This window comes from Panthera leo, chromosome A1, assembly GCF_018350215.1.
Source record: "Panthera leo isolate Ple1 chromosome A1, P.leo_Ple1_pat1.1, whole genome shotgun sequence".
Lineage (NCBI taxonomy): Eukaryota > Metazoa > Chordata > Mammalia > Carnivora > Felidae > Panthera > Panthera leo.
In genome coordinates, this window is record NC_056679.1 from 73,555,504 (window position 1) to 73,568,266 (window position 12,763).

The window sequence follows — 12,763 nt, forward strand, 5'->3', positions numbered from 1 at the left end:
ACACGTATTTGTATCTATGTACATAGACATGATATATACATACGTTTTATATACATGAACATTTTCACGTCACTCTTAATTGCTTGATAAAGATGTCAAATGGCTAAGGAAGAGAAACCAAACAGCTGAGATTCACTGAGTGCCTTCTGCATGGCAAATGCTGTGGGCACTTCAGATTTGTGGCTTCGTTTATTCCTCTACATGTCTCTGTGAGTGAGCCTTCATCAGCTGTTGTTTATAATCAAGGGACAAAAAGTGCAGAGAGATTACATACTTGACCAAACTCCATGTGGTAGGAGTCAGGTTCAAACCAGATGTGGCTGGTTCCACAGGCTGAACTTCTTTTTGCATCCATCTTCTGGAAAAGATGGGGTTCCAGAGGGTTATCCACAACCGAAAAGCAGGTGATTGGCAACTAAGAGCGTAGTTGTGAGGAGAGCTTGCAAATCTCATTCACCAGCTGGTTGACCTGAAGGAGATCTGCAAGGACAACCCGGTGTCAGAAGGCTACTTTCGTTTGGACACATATTATTTGTTCCTTGAATGAGAACAGAAATGGCAAGCTTGTGTCTTCCCTGGCACATCGATGGGGAAACACAGGTCATCATCTGAAAGAGATATCATTTGGTAAAGAAGAAGGTTGTAGTAGAAGTTGGACTAAGTTTCTCCAGCTTGCCTGCCCACATTAATGCAAATCCCGTCATAAAGACGTGTTCTTCAGGCTTGTGTCAGACAACCCTGGAGACTTAACGCGCTTAATACATAAGTATGAGCTGTCCCCATGAGGCACAAACCGGGGAGAGTTGGTTATGAGCACTTCCTGTTGCCCTGCCTGTCACCCATTACCGTCCCCAGTTCCTCAACCCCATGCTCTATTACCCAAATCAGATGTGGCCTCAGACAGACCACTCTTATGTGCAGACAACCTGATCTCAGTAGACCAGGGCTGAAATTCTGGTTCTACCACCGCTAGCCATGTAATTTTGGCCAAGTTTATTTTGTGATTCTGAATCTCAATTAACTGTATTCTCCAAAATGAGAACAACCTTATTGGCTGTTGGAAGATCTAATAAAATACCATACATTAAGCATTTCGAATGATGCTACTGCGGTAAGTATTCTGTAAATGTTAGTTTCCCTTTCCTTTTTTTTTAGGTTCATCTAAGTGTTTGTATCGAAGAAAGGTGGAGGATTTGGGCATAAGCGATTTTTTTATTTCTGCAATGCAAATATTTGAGAACAACCCTTAAGCAAAACAATTCAAGGTGAGCAGAAAACAGGTAAGTGAATATAATGATAAAAAAATAAGAAACTTTAGCAGTCGGTCAGTAGAGGATGAAAGGGGAAATGAGAGGGGCTCTCATCAGCACAGGTAAGAATGGTTCACAGTGTGGGATTCCAGACAGGTCAACAAGATGTGGGTTGACTAGTCTGAAGGCAGATGAGCATTGGGACACCATGATGGTCTTTCCCGGGGCAGAGTCACAAGAGTGGTAGGACAGATATCAGATCGGAGTAAGGCAAATAACAATTTTTCCATTGATGAGAAAGACAGAAGCGGGGCAAGGTTCTTGATCCCTCCAATATTTCCAAGGATGGAGTTCTGGGAACTTGGAGGGGAATATCTTTTTTTTTTTTCCCACTAACCTCTACTTGTAATTTAGCATTTCTTTTAATAATAAAACCTAGATAACAAGATCTATAGCATTAGCAGTAACTCCACCTTGATTCCAGAAATCACAGATATTTTCATATCATGTTACAATGATTGTCACTATTGCTAAGTACTGTTTATGCTCAACATGACTTCAAAATTATGGTAGTTACTAGATGTACCACTAGATTTGTTAATTCGTGAGTTGATAAACACATCTCTTGTCCTGTCACTCATTTTTAAAACCGTATTTTAAAAGCTGTATGCAGTATAATTGGAATCTTTGGTAATCCCAAGTATTTTATTTATTTAAAAGCATTCTTCCAAGAGGGAATTCATTGGCTCCACCAGATTTCAGAGTCACAAAAGATCGTAATATTACCTGACATGATTATAGGATAAAGGAAGGCTAGTTTTCAAAATGGTAGAGATTAGAGCATGTTATAGACTATAGGGACTAAGTCTGGAGAGGGAAAGTGAAACCTGAAGATCCAGGAAGGAGAGAATTTTCTCAGAGGGCATCCCATTTACGTGTTGGCATCGAATTAAAAGAGGAAACTGCTCTTGTGAGATGGGAAAGAAGAAATAAGACTGTTTATTGATGCAGATTCATTGTTTAGGGGAAGGCATGGGAAATTAAAGATTTCATCATTTCAGATTTTTGATATTTGGCAATTTTGGTTTTTCTTTTTTTCTTTAATTCTTTGTGTGTTTATTTAGTTTTGTGACAGAGAGAGAGAGAGAGAGAGAGAGAGAGAGGAAGGGCCAGAGAAAGAGGGAGACACAGAATCCGAAGCAGGCTCCAGGCTCTGAGCTGTCAGCACTAAGCCTGACTTGGGGTTCAAACTCAAGAACTGCCAAGGTCATGACCTGAGCCGAAGTCAGATGCTCAGCCAACTGAGCGACCCAGGCGCCCCACGATTTTAGCATTTCTTAATGTAGTAGCAGGTGATGTTTTCAGTGGAGAAGGAAGGCTGGGTTAGGATGACTGTTTTTGTTTTTGTTTTTTAATTTTTTTTTGTTTATTTGTTTATTTATTTTTGAGAGAGAGAGACAGAGAGAGTGAGTGGGGGAGGGGCAGAAAGAGAGGGAGAGAGAGAATCCCAAGCAGGCTCTGTGCTGTCAGCACAGCACAGAGCCCGATGGGGGGATCGAACTCACACACCATGAGATCATGACCTGAGCCGAAACTAAGAGTTGGAGTCTTAACCCACTGAGCCACCCAGGCACCCCAGGATGAATGTTTAAAATGGTAAACATTTGGAGTAGTCACGGAGAAGCCTGAGAGAAGGTGCTGACTGGACACAAAGTGGGCCTACTGAGTGCAGTCACGTGATGGTCTTTGACGTGGCTCAGCTGTTATGAGTGACAAGAAACACAATCTTGTGTCAGCGAGCCTCTCCCTCACATGGTAAATACAAACCTCCATCAGCCTCCTTCTTCACGGGTCATCAACTATCCCCTTGGCCCGAGTCCTGAGCCCTGCCAGTAGTTGGATCTGGATTCAAAAGCAGCCCTGATCTACTCGCATGTGCCTTTCTAGGGCATTCATAAACACGAGTGCTGCAGAACTCTGGCCAATCCGTGGGTGGGACCGTTTTTATTCAGACTCTCCTTTCTTTATTGACTATTATATTCCTGCAGTAGTATAAAGGATGCATCACTTTCTATTTAGCTACAGAAATCTAAGTGCATGAAATAAAGTTCCTTACTCTCTTTGGTTAAGCTGTTGGGGTCTTAGTTGGGGGAGATACTTATTGACAGAGCAGAGAGGGTATACTGAAATGCTACTTCTCCCATCCATCTTTGGCTTCCTGGGTCCTTCCTTGGGGGTCACCAGACACCATAATTGTTTTATGTCATCATATCACCCCCACACCCAAAAGCTTTGGCAGTACCCTGAGAAGGAAGGGGGGTCAGGAGTGGAGAGGACTTGGACTGACATGAACCTCACCCAAAGGCTCTAGGGAAAAAGCAGAAAATTTGGCCCAGAGGAGCACCTGGGTGGCTCAGTCAGTTAAGTGTCCAACTTCGGCTCAGGTCATGATCTCATGGTTCGTGGGTTACGAGTCCCGCATCGGGCTCTGTGCTGACAGCTCAGAATCTGGAGCCTGTTTCAGATTCTGTGTCTCCCTCTCTCTCTCTCTGCCCCTCCCCTGTTCACTCTCTTTCTCTCTCTGTCTCAAAAATAAATAAATAAAACATTTAATAAAAAGAAAATTTGGCCCAGAAAGGGATTCTTGTCTGAACTTAGCATCTCTGCAAGATTACCAAGTTCTGGACACGAATCTGTGGTTGCTTCATCTGTCTTTCCACTGCAGTGAATTGCTTATATCAGGCTCTCAATTCATATTTGTTTACTGGATGAACGGATACGGCAACACTCATAGGACATGAATTAGTACGTGTCCACAATGCACACATGAAAAGTGGAAATTAAAATATTACCCAATTAACTTGACTCATGTAGAAATTCTCTCTGATAATGAGATTTGAATACAGATTTCTTTGCACGTTATTACTCAGTTTTATCTATTTTGAAAAAAAAAGCAATCATTGAACCTCTCAATTCTTGACCACTTTGTATAAAAATGTAGTAAGACGTGCCATTTATCTTCTCAATGAAAAACTACAGATCAAAATGGTGTGCCTTAATTAGAATTAGAGAGAAAAAAGAAAAACAAGAAAAATGACGTGTATGGGATTTGCAGTTAAAAATCTGCAGTAGTACAATTAAGAACAACATATTTTGGAAAGCATGGGTATATACATTCTTAAAGCTTAGCGACAAGGAGTCATATTCAAGAGGGCGGCTTCTAGCATCTGAAACGTATCTTGGATCACGTAGAGGAGAGAAAAAAGGTGCCCTATCACTCTTGCCCAGTGGGACACGGTCCGTGAGACATACCCAGTCCATGCAATTTCAGGGGCTTCAAATTCCCAGAATGAATCACAAACAGACCTCAAAGGGTTAACTCTGGTTTGGTCTGTAGTTTATTTCTAGTTTTGTTTTACACACTGTATCTACTTCTTAGGCATAAAACCAAGTGCAATAAATTCCCGAGGTGCTGAATTTCCCTTAAATTACATAAGCCTGTCCCTTCATCCAATATTATCTCTGAATCAATACAAACCTTTGACTTTCTACATTATTTCCCACTTCTGAAACTGTATCCAATTCATCACAAAGGACCACAAAGTAGATAAAAAGCAACAATTTAGGACAGGCTTGAAGAAGTTCTTCCTTATCAGAGTGCAGTGTAAAAGGTTTACAGTTCCTCGTTCAGGGACGGATTCCAGCGAGGTAAGATGAGCTGTCACTTTCACCACCTCATGGATGGCCTGTGACCTGTGAAGTTAAACAGAGCAAAGTCCTTGTCAAATTCTGTCTTCTCTCCTAGCCTGTTCTCATGTGCTGTTCTCAGAGGTAATTTAAGAGCCTCCAAATTTGGAAAAGCCTCACCGTACAGAACAGCATCACAGGGTCTACTCTCTCAGGAAGCATCTTAGGAATTTGGAGTTCCTACCTGCTCATCAGGTCTGCAGTGGCCACACTGTCAGTCAATTCACACAGTCAAGATAAACACGGGGAGCTAACCCCAGCTGAAGGCAAAGTACCTGTGGGAACCAGATGTCCTTCCTAAAACACATGAAGGGGAATTTTAATACAAAGTTACAGCGATAAGGAGGAGAGAGCCCCTGCTCATGCTCTATCAGCTATGCCTTGACTTGCAATGATTAGTCCTTCACTGATGGGCCCTGAGTTTTCTCTAGGGAAAACTGTCCAATAGAACCTAATGCCGCACGGGTGATGTTCTCCATCTTTGCTGCCCGGTTCAGTAAGATGCCAGACGCATGTGACGCTGAGCGCTAGAAATGTGACCAGTGTGACTGAGAAAACAAATTTTAAATTTTATTTCATTTTATTTAAATTTAAGTATCCATATGTTTGGACAGTGCGATTCTTGAGTTTAGAGGTCATTTAGTTTCATGGTTGTTTTACAACCAGTAGAAGCAACAGGTAGACGCTATTGAAAACATAGACACAATGTCATGGTGATGATTCTTGTCCACGCACTAGTGTATTGTGTTTAGAAGACTCAGGGCTTCCAGTTCAAGATGGTGGACTAATCCTGGCTGAGTTTGTCTTCCCCCCACGTGTTATTTTCCCCCCTATTCTCCAGAATCCACTCAAATGTAATGTAGAATTAGCCATGGGCATAGACTTACAATAGCAGATATAGTGGGAAGGAGGACAGTGGTCCACAGAAGCTTTAGACTTGGGATCCACCAGCTATCAAAGAGAGGATGGATAGATGCAAAACAGAGGTTAATTTAACCCGTACCTAAGACGTGGTTTCCCTGGGTAGACCCCTCACCAATTCCTTGGAGCAAAGGGATTGGCAATTCAGGGTTCACGTTGGACAAAATGCAGGGCGCTTTATGCCCCCCCCCCAAACCAGAGAGACTTCCTGAGAAGAAGCAGCATTGCTAGTGTGAGGTCAGCAGTCCAGATTAGAGCCTTCACTGAACTAGGTTTGGAGGGGGGTGGCCAGATACTGCCTGCTCCCAGGGTGCTCAGCCTGTTACCCTACTCACATCGACAGAGCCCCCAGACCAGCCTCCGTTCAAGGAGAAGCCCTGCAAGGAAACGCACTGAAATTCACAATAGAAGAAATGGAAAATCAACAATTACCAACAAGCTGAGGACTGCCAGGATAAGAAAGACAAAGTGAGATAAACAAGACACATTCAGGAGGAAGCCAGGAAAATTTAGTGATGAATCAATTTTTTTGATGTTATGATTATGATTTTAAAAAACCACTCCTCAGAGAAATCAAATGTAAACTCTAAAGTATAAGTGCGGGATGTCATGAATAATGAACAATCAAGGACACAAAAGATCTCCTGAAAATTAAAATTATGAGTGACAAAATAGAATACAATGTTAATAAGTAGGAAGGCTAGTGGCGATAATTGGGTAAAGGCCCCAGAAAATACAAGAAACAACTCAAGCAACACATAATATTAGAGAAAGATCAAAACATAAAAGAATAGTGTAGAAAGGCCAATCTCTGATAAAATAACCATCCTAGAAAGAAAGACCAGAAATAAGCTTTGAGAAAAAAATTAAAGACATAAAAAAAAAACAAAACTATTTCGTGGAGTTTCGTGGAGCTAAAGTATGGGCCAAATCTCTAAATTAATGTTATACCAATGTTGGAAGAATGAAAGAAACACAAAATATTACAAGAATGGCATGGTTCAAGTAGGTTGTAAACAAAACTGTGGCATGGATTTAATACCTGATAAATCATCAGCAAAAACCAAAAACCAAAAACCAAAAAAAAAAAAACCATTGACTTCCAGACGGGGAACACACACTTCTGAATGGGTTCTGTGTCCTGACATTTGACCGAGGGGTGGGAAATATGTTGACCTCTGTCCAGCATGTCTCCTCTAGGAGTAATATTTACTAGAAAGTATAAATAGTCTGCTAGTTTTTTAACTTTTGTGCTTAACTTATAGTCAAAGCTGACAAATTAGCTATAATTTCAAGCCAGAATGAAAATATTATTAATCTCGATGATGTCGAAGTTTGTGGTTAAGAAGTTGGGAGTAGGGAGTTGGTAGAGATAAAGTTTCTATCAATAACATTCTTGATACAGGCAAAGTACCCAAGTGTCCCCCCTCCCCCTGCCCCCAGCAGAACAGTAAACAGCAGCATAAGTATATTATTTGATTTTATTAATGGAATTACTAGAGATAAAATATTGTAATTTCGCTTTCAAAAACTGGAGAGAGAGGAAAAAAAAATGACCGTGAAAAGGGTTATCAGCTGCATCCACAGCCTCTGTGCCCTGGACTCAGTAGATAATGCCTAAGTGGAAAGCGTGGTGTCTTGTTTACATTTAAGAAGATAATACCAGAAAACACACACCAAAAACACCACTAAAAGTGGTTGGTGCTCAGGACTACATCAGAACAAGAAGGAGTCAATGAGGTGGCTTGAGAGAGTGTTGCTGTTTATTCTTCTTCTCCTTTAGTTTTCCTTTTTAACCATTACACCTGTGACTTTGATTAAACTAAGAAAAGAAATTGGGATACATGCAGCTTTTAGAAAGCAGTAAGCCTTACGCTTTTGATTCATGGTTTAAATCTCCTTAATGTCATAAAAGTTGAAGAATTTTACTAAAAGTATTTCAAGTTCTAATAAGCTCAAAGGTATTACCTTTTCAATGGGTATAAGGGCCTGTGCCTTAAAAGATATTTTAACCTAAAGATGACTTCTCACTTCACAGCGCAAACACTTTGGTAAGAGATAAGGGACATGAGGAAACTTAACAGCTATCAAATTGGACCCCAAGAGGTCATCATTCGATCGTCTCACGCAACTTATCTTACACATGTTGACCTAAGGAGCCAATGACGGACTTCTGCCTTCAACTTTTCTCCAGGTTTTTGCTTCTAGCTGCTTGAGCCACTATGTCCAGCTCTGCCTACCATTTCCATTGGCTGTCCCAATCCTGAGACCTTTGTTTGGTCTCCATCGGAGGCTGCAGAGCACACATTTACCGCATGACTGCAGGACAACCTCTTTTCACATGTAATAGGGTTACCAGTAATAATGTCTATAGACATTATTCAACACCTAGTAGGTATGACTTGCTTTATTTATGTGTTATCACTATTAGGTACTACTAATCTGATTGATGGGTTGAAGAAGCAGAGTCTCTGAATGCTCACGTTTTTTTCTTGAAAGTCATGTAATTGATCAGAGAGGCAGGGTTGGGATTTGATGATAGGAATCCTGCCTCTAGTATATCAGAGCTCCCCTTTCGGGTGTTTCTGAGGTTCTATGTGTACGGATGGTGGTTGCATTTGCTTTGTATTGGCCATCATGTTGGTGAGGGAGGATGGAATATTTGCAACTTTTGTATCTTTCAGGCACAAGGTCAGGATTATGTTGGAAGATGGAACCAAGCCATTCATGCTTGCACTTTCATGGAGGTGTGCAGTTTGATGCACTGGAAATTCATAACTTTGAGACATGTAGGTCTCTCCCTATGGCTTTGAAGAGGCCACTTAACATCTCTGAACCACAACGTCCTGACCTTGGAGATAGGAATCAAAGACCAGCATGTGAGTCACCACAGATCGTGGCTACCAAATGCCTGTCATTCCTGGACCTCCCTCCATTCTTGCCTACACTCCGCCCTACCTCCCCTACTGAGTCCCTCTTGTCTTTTACAAGTGAAATGTCTATTTCTCCCACAGTTAATATGAGGTCCACCTTGAGCTATTCTGCTTCGAATTACTTCCCTTCCTCTCTGTCCAGGTTCCTGTGTAGTTAAAATAGCTCCAGCTTGCTTTTCCCTTATTGTTTCTTCTATCCTGCAACACGTGGAGAAGGCTGAATTGAGCCTGTGTAGCCCAAGAAAAGTCCAGGCTGGCTCAAGTCCTCCTCCCCTTCAACTCCCCTATCTAAGACAGGTCTGCCTGTTCTGTCACCCTGGCAGCCTGCGAGGACATGAGCAAGTGCCTCTGGACCCTTATGCCATCTTTCTGCTTATCACCTGACAGCGCCGGCTGCCCCATCGCTCTTCTTATCTTTTCCCTTCTAGTGAGCAGACACTTGGTAACCTTGACAGTGAGTGTCTCGTGGTATTAGCCATCCTGAGCGCATTCTCCAGCTTCTGCAAGGCGGCTCTGCTGAGAAATTAAACAAGCCTGCATCCATATCAACATGGCAAGATTAAACCAGGAAATGTTGGGCATTGGATTCCTTTTAACAATACACAGCAAGTGCTACCTTTCAGGAAGCCAATAACTTTTTTTCCAGGTAGAATTTTTCATGCTGCATTTTTTTAATGTTCATTTATTTTTGAGAGAGAGAGAGAGATAGAGATAGAGAGATAGAGATAGAGATAGAGAGAGAGAGAGAGAGGGGTGGAGGGGCAGAGGGAGAGGAAGACACAGAATCTGAAGCAAGCTCCAGTCTCCAAGCTGTCAGCACAGAGCCCGATGCAGGGCTCGACCCCACGAACTGTGAGATCATGACCTGAGCCAAAGTTGGACATTCAACGCACTGAGCCAACCAGGTGCCCTGTGCTGAATTTAACATATTTGGAAAGTTGGAATATTGAGTCATGGGGGTATTTCATGAATGGCAACATCTGACAATGGGTGAATTTAAAGATTATTTCAGAAGGACTTGTAACATTTCTTGTACCAACATGGTCATAGGGAGACGTGAGTACCTATGTGGGGAGCAGTATATCTTTAGCGAACCTGGGCAACCAATGGAGGAAGAATAATAGTAACCAAAGTCCAGGCTCCACCCACAGAACTTTTCCCAAACAGAAGCACCAGAGAGGGTATTGGAGCAGTCCCCGCTCTTTCATAATTCACCATATTCTTACTGACTTCCTGCTGTGTGCTGGGCATTCTTCTAGACAGTGGGAAACATCAGTAAACAAAACAGATAAACTCCCTGCACTCACATTCGGGAAGTCACGAGTGAGCAAGCAAACAATATATGATGGAGAGCGGTAACCGCTGTGAAGAAAAATAAGAGAGTCTCTCAGTTTCCCAGGGCTGGTGTAACAAATTACCACAAACTGGGTGGCTTAAGACAACACGGATTTATTCTCCGCTGGCTCCGGAGACTAGAAGTCCAAACTCGAGGTGTGGGCGGGCCGTGCTCCCTCTGAAGGTTCTGGAGTAGAATCCTTCCTTGCTCCTTCCAATGTCTATGGCTCCAGGCGCTCCTTGGTCGGTGGCTGTATTACTCAGTTCCCAGCTTCTGTCTTCACATGGCCTTCTAAATCCCACCTGCAAAGTCCCCTTTCCCAACAAGTTCTCATTCACAGGTCCTGGAACACAGATATATTGCAGGGCCCACCATTCAACTCCCTATGGCAGGGAGGTGAGGGGGGCAAGGAGGCTTTTAAACATAGTGACCAGGAGAGGCCTTTCTGAAGAGCTGTCACATGAGCAGAGACATTAGTTGAGGGACCAAATCCTACATCGATTTGAGGAAAGAGCATTCTGTTGGAAAGGGACTGTGAGTGCATATGGCATACAATGGAAATGAACTTGGCTTAAAGGGTAAAGTAGAGTCAGTGAGGAGAAAAACAGAAGGAGATGAGGTGGGACAAGTACCCAGTGCCCAGAGCCCGCAGATGTGGCGGCTGTTGTGTGTGGCCAGGTTCTGGAGGGTTAGGAGAACGGCACATGTGCTCATAATTCAGTGCTCACGGTCAGTCTCTGGCGCTATTTTCTGATTGTCCCAGATCACTGCCTTGGTGTTTTCTGACAACGAGAGATGCTCAGCACCGTGTTACTGCTCCTGCTCCTGGCTTCAGGGATGTCCCCTGCGCCTTGTATCCACCCTTCCCCCCTGTGTCTTCAGTGCCCATTAGTTTTGTTATGGGAGGAAGCAGGACACTCCCCTCTTCCCCAATCTGTCCCCTCCAGGTAACCCATGCTGGCTACTATCCAGTATGCTCAGCAACCTGCTTCCAGCTTTCTAAAATCTTTCATCATTTTAGTGTTACATTATCTTTCCTTCTTGAGTGCAGCTGGGCGTTTTAAGGAGAAACCTATTCATTTTTCATAGATTTTCAATCTTGTTTGTAACTACAGATCATGGAGAAAGGCAGTGCTCGCGTTCGAGTCTTGCTGGCTGATTTTCATGGTTTCTTAGCTCAGATACCCCTTCCACCATTTATCTGCAACTCCCACCTGCAATCAGTGCTGAGCTTCCGGCGGGGAGAGTGGCATCACTTCCTTCAAGGTAGTGGAGGACTTCAAAGACCGAGGGTGTCCACTTGGCCTCGTGGGAGGGCAGGGGTTCAAAAGACTGTCGAGACCACACAATTGTTTACCTGCCTCCTGCTGCAGGGTTAACACCGAGGAGGCCCCTCTGGTGAAGGCGAATGGGGGTCGCACTGCCATTCATCACCCCCAGGCCTCCCCTGAGCATAGAAGGAAGAGATGAGAAAATGTAATAATACCCAACACATGTTGGAGATAGTAAATGGAGCTGCTCTGATTTTGTGGTTTCAAGATGTTTCCACCATCCTAATTAAAATCACTCTGGATATTAGATTAAATTGGAGTAAATAACTGGAGTAAATTTATTTTATGTTTTTATAATCAATTATATGCAGTAAGAAGTGAATCAACCCCTTGTCCCCCCAACACACACACACACACACACACACACACAACACACACACACAGTTTTTCTTTTGACTTGGAACCTGACCTAATGCCTATCACCCAGTAGAAGTAAATAATTTCTTTTCATACTGGCACTTAGTTTTCTTTTCCTCTGAGAGTGTGGTAAAAAAGATAATAATCATGAAACCCTTCTAAGGCTTCAATGGAAGGCAATAAAACAAGTTTTCCTTTAAAGCAGTATAGAATATTATCGAGGAGAAGGTGTTCAAAGGTGAGTTTATAAGAGAAAAACAAATACTCTCAGTAATGACTGCCGTGACCTTTGGACACATGTGGTGAAAACGTACCTGGCTGGCTGGTGTGTGGCCGGCAGAAATACGTCTCTTCTGGGCCCCGGGATTTTGGTGGAGCCCTTCAGCTGTGATCTCTGCTTGTGATGCCACAATCAAGCTGTGTCCTGCCTCTGCCCATTGTTCTACCGGAAGAAAGGGTTTGGCACATCAGCTCAACTGCAGGTCATGGGTGAATCATCCTGAAACTTTCCTGTAGCCACTCAGGCAGGGCATCCTTTGGAAACTGTGTCGTGTCATTTTTAAAGTGGTTCTGTGCAAACGGAAGACAATCGAACAGGGCACCTGATGCAGACAATTGTTCTCCAAATCATTTTCTTGCTTTTTCCCAAGAAAAAGAGAATGGAACTCATATCCTTATGGAAACAAAAATGGGGGCCTTTTGCGTAACCCTGCACAAGATCGTAGCAGAGCAGGGGCTCCTGGAAGGCTCAGCGGGAGCATCCAGCTTCGGCTCAGGTCATGATCCCGCGGTTTATGGGTTCGAGCCCCACGTCGCTCTCTGTGCTGACAGCTCAGAGCCTGGAGCCTGCTTCGGATTCTGTGTCTCCGTCTCTCTGTGCTCCTTCCC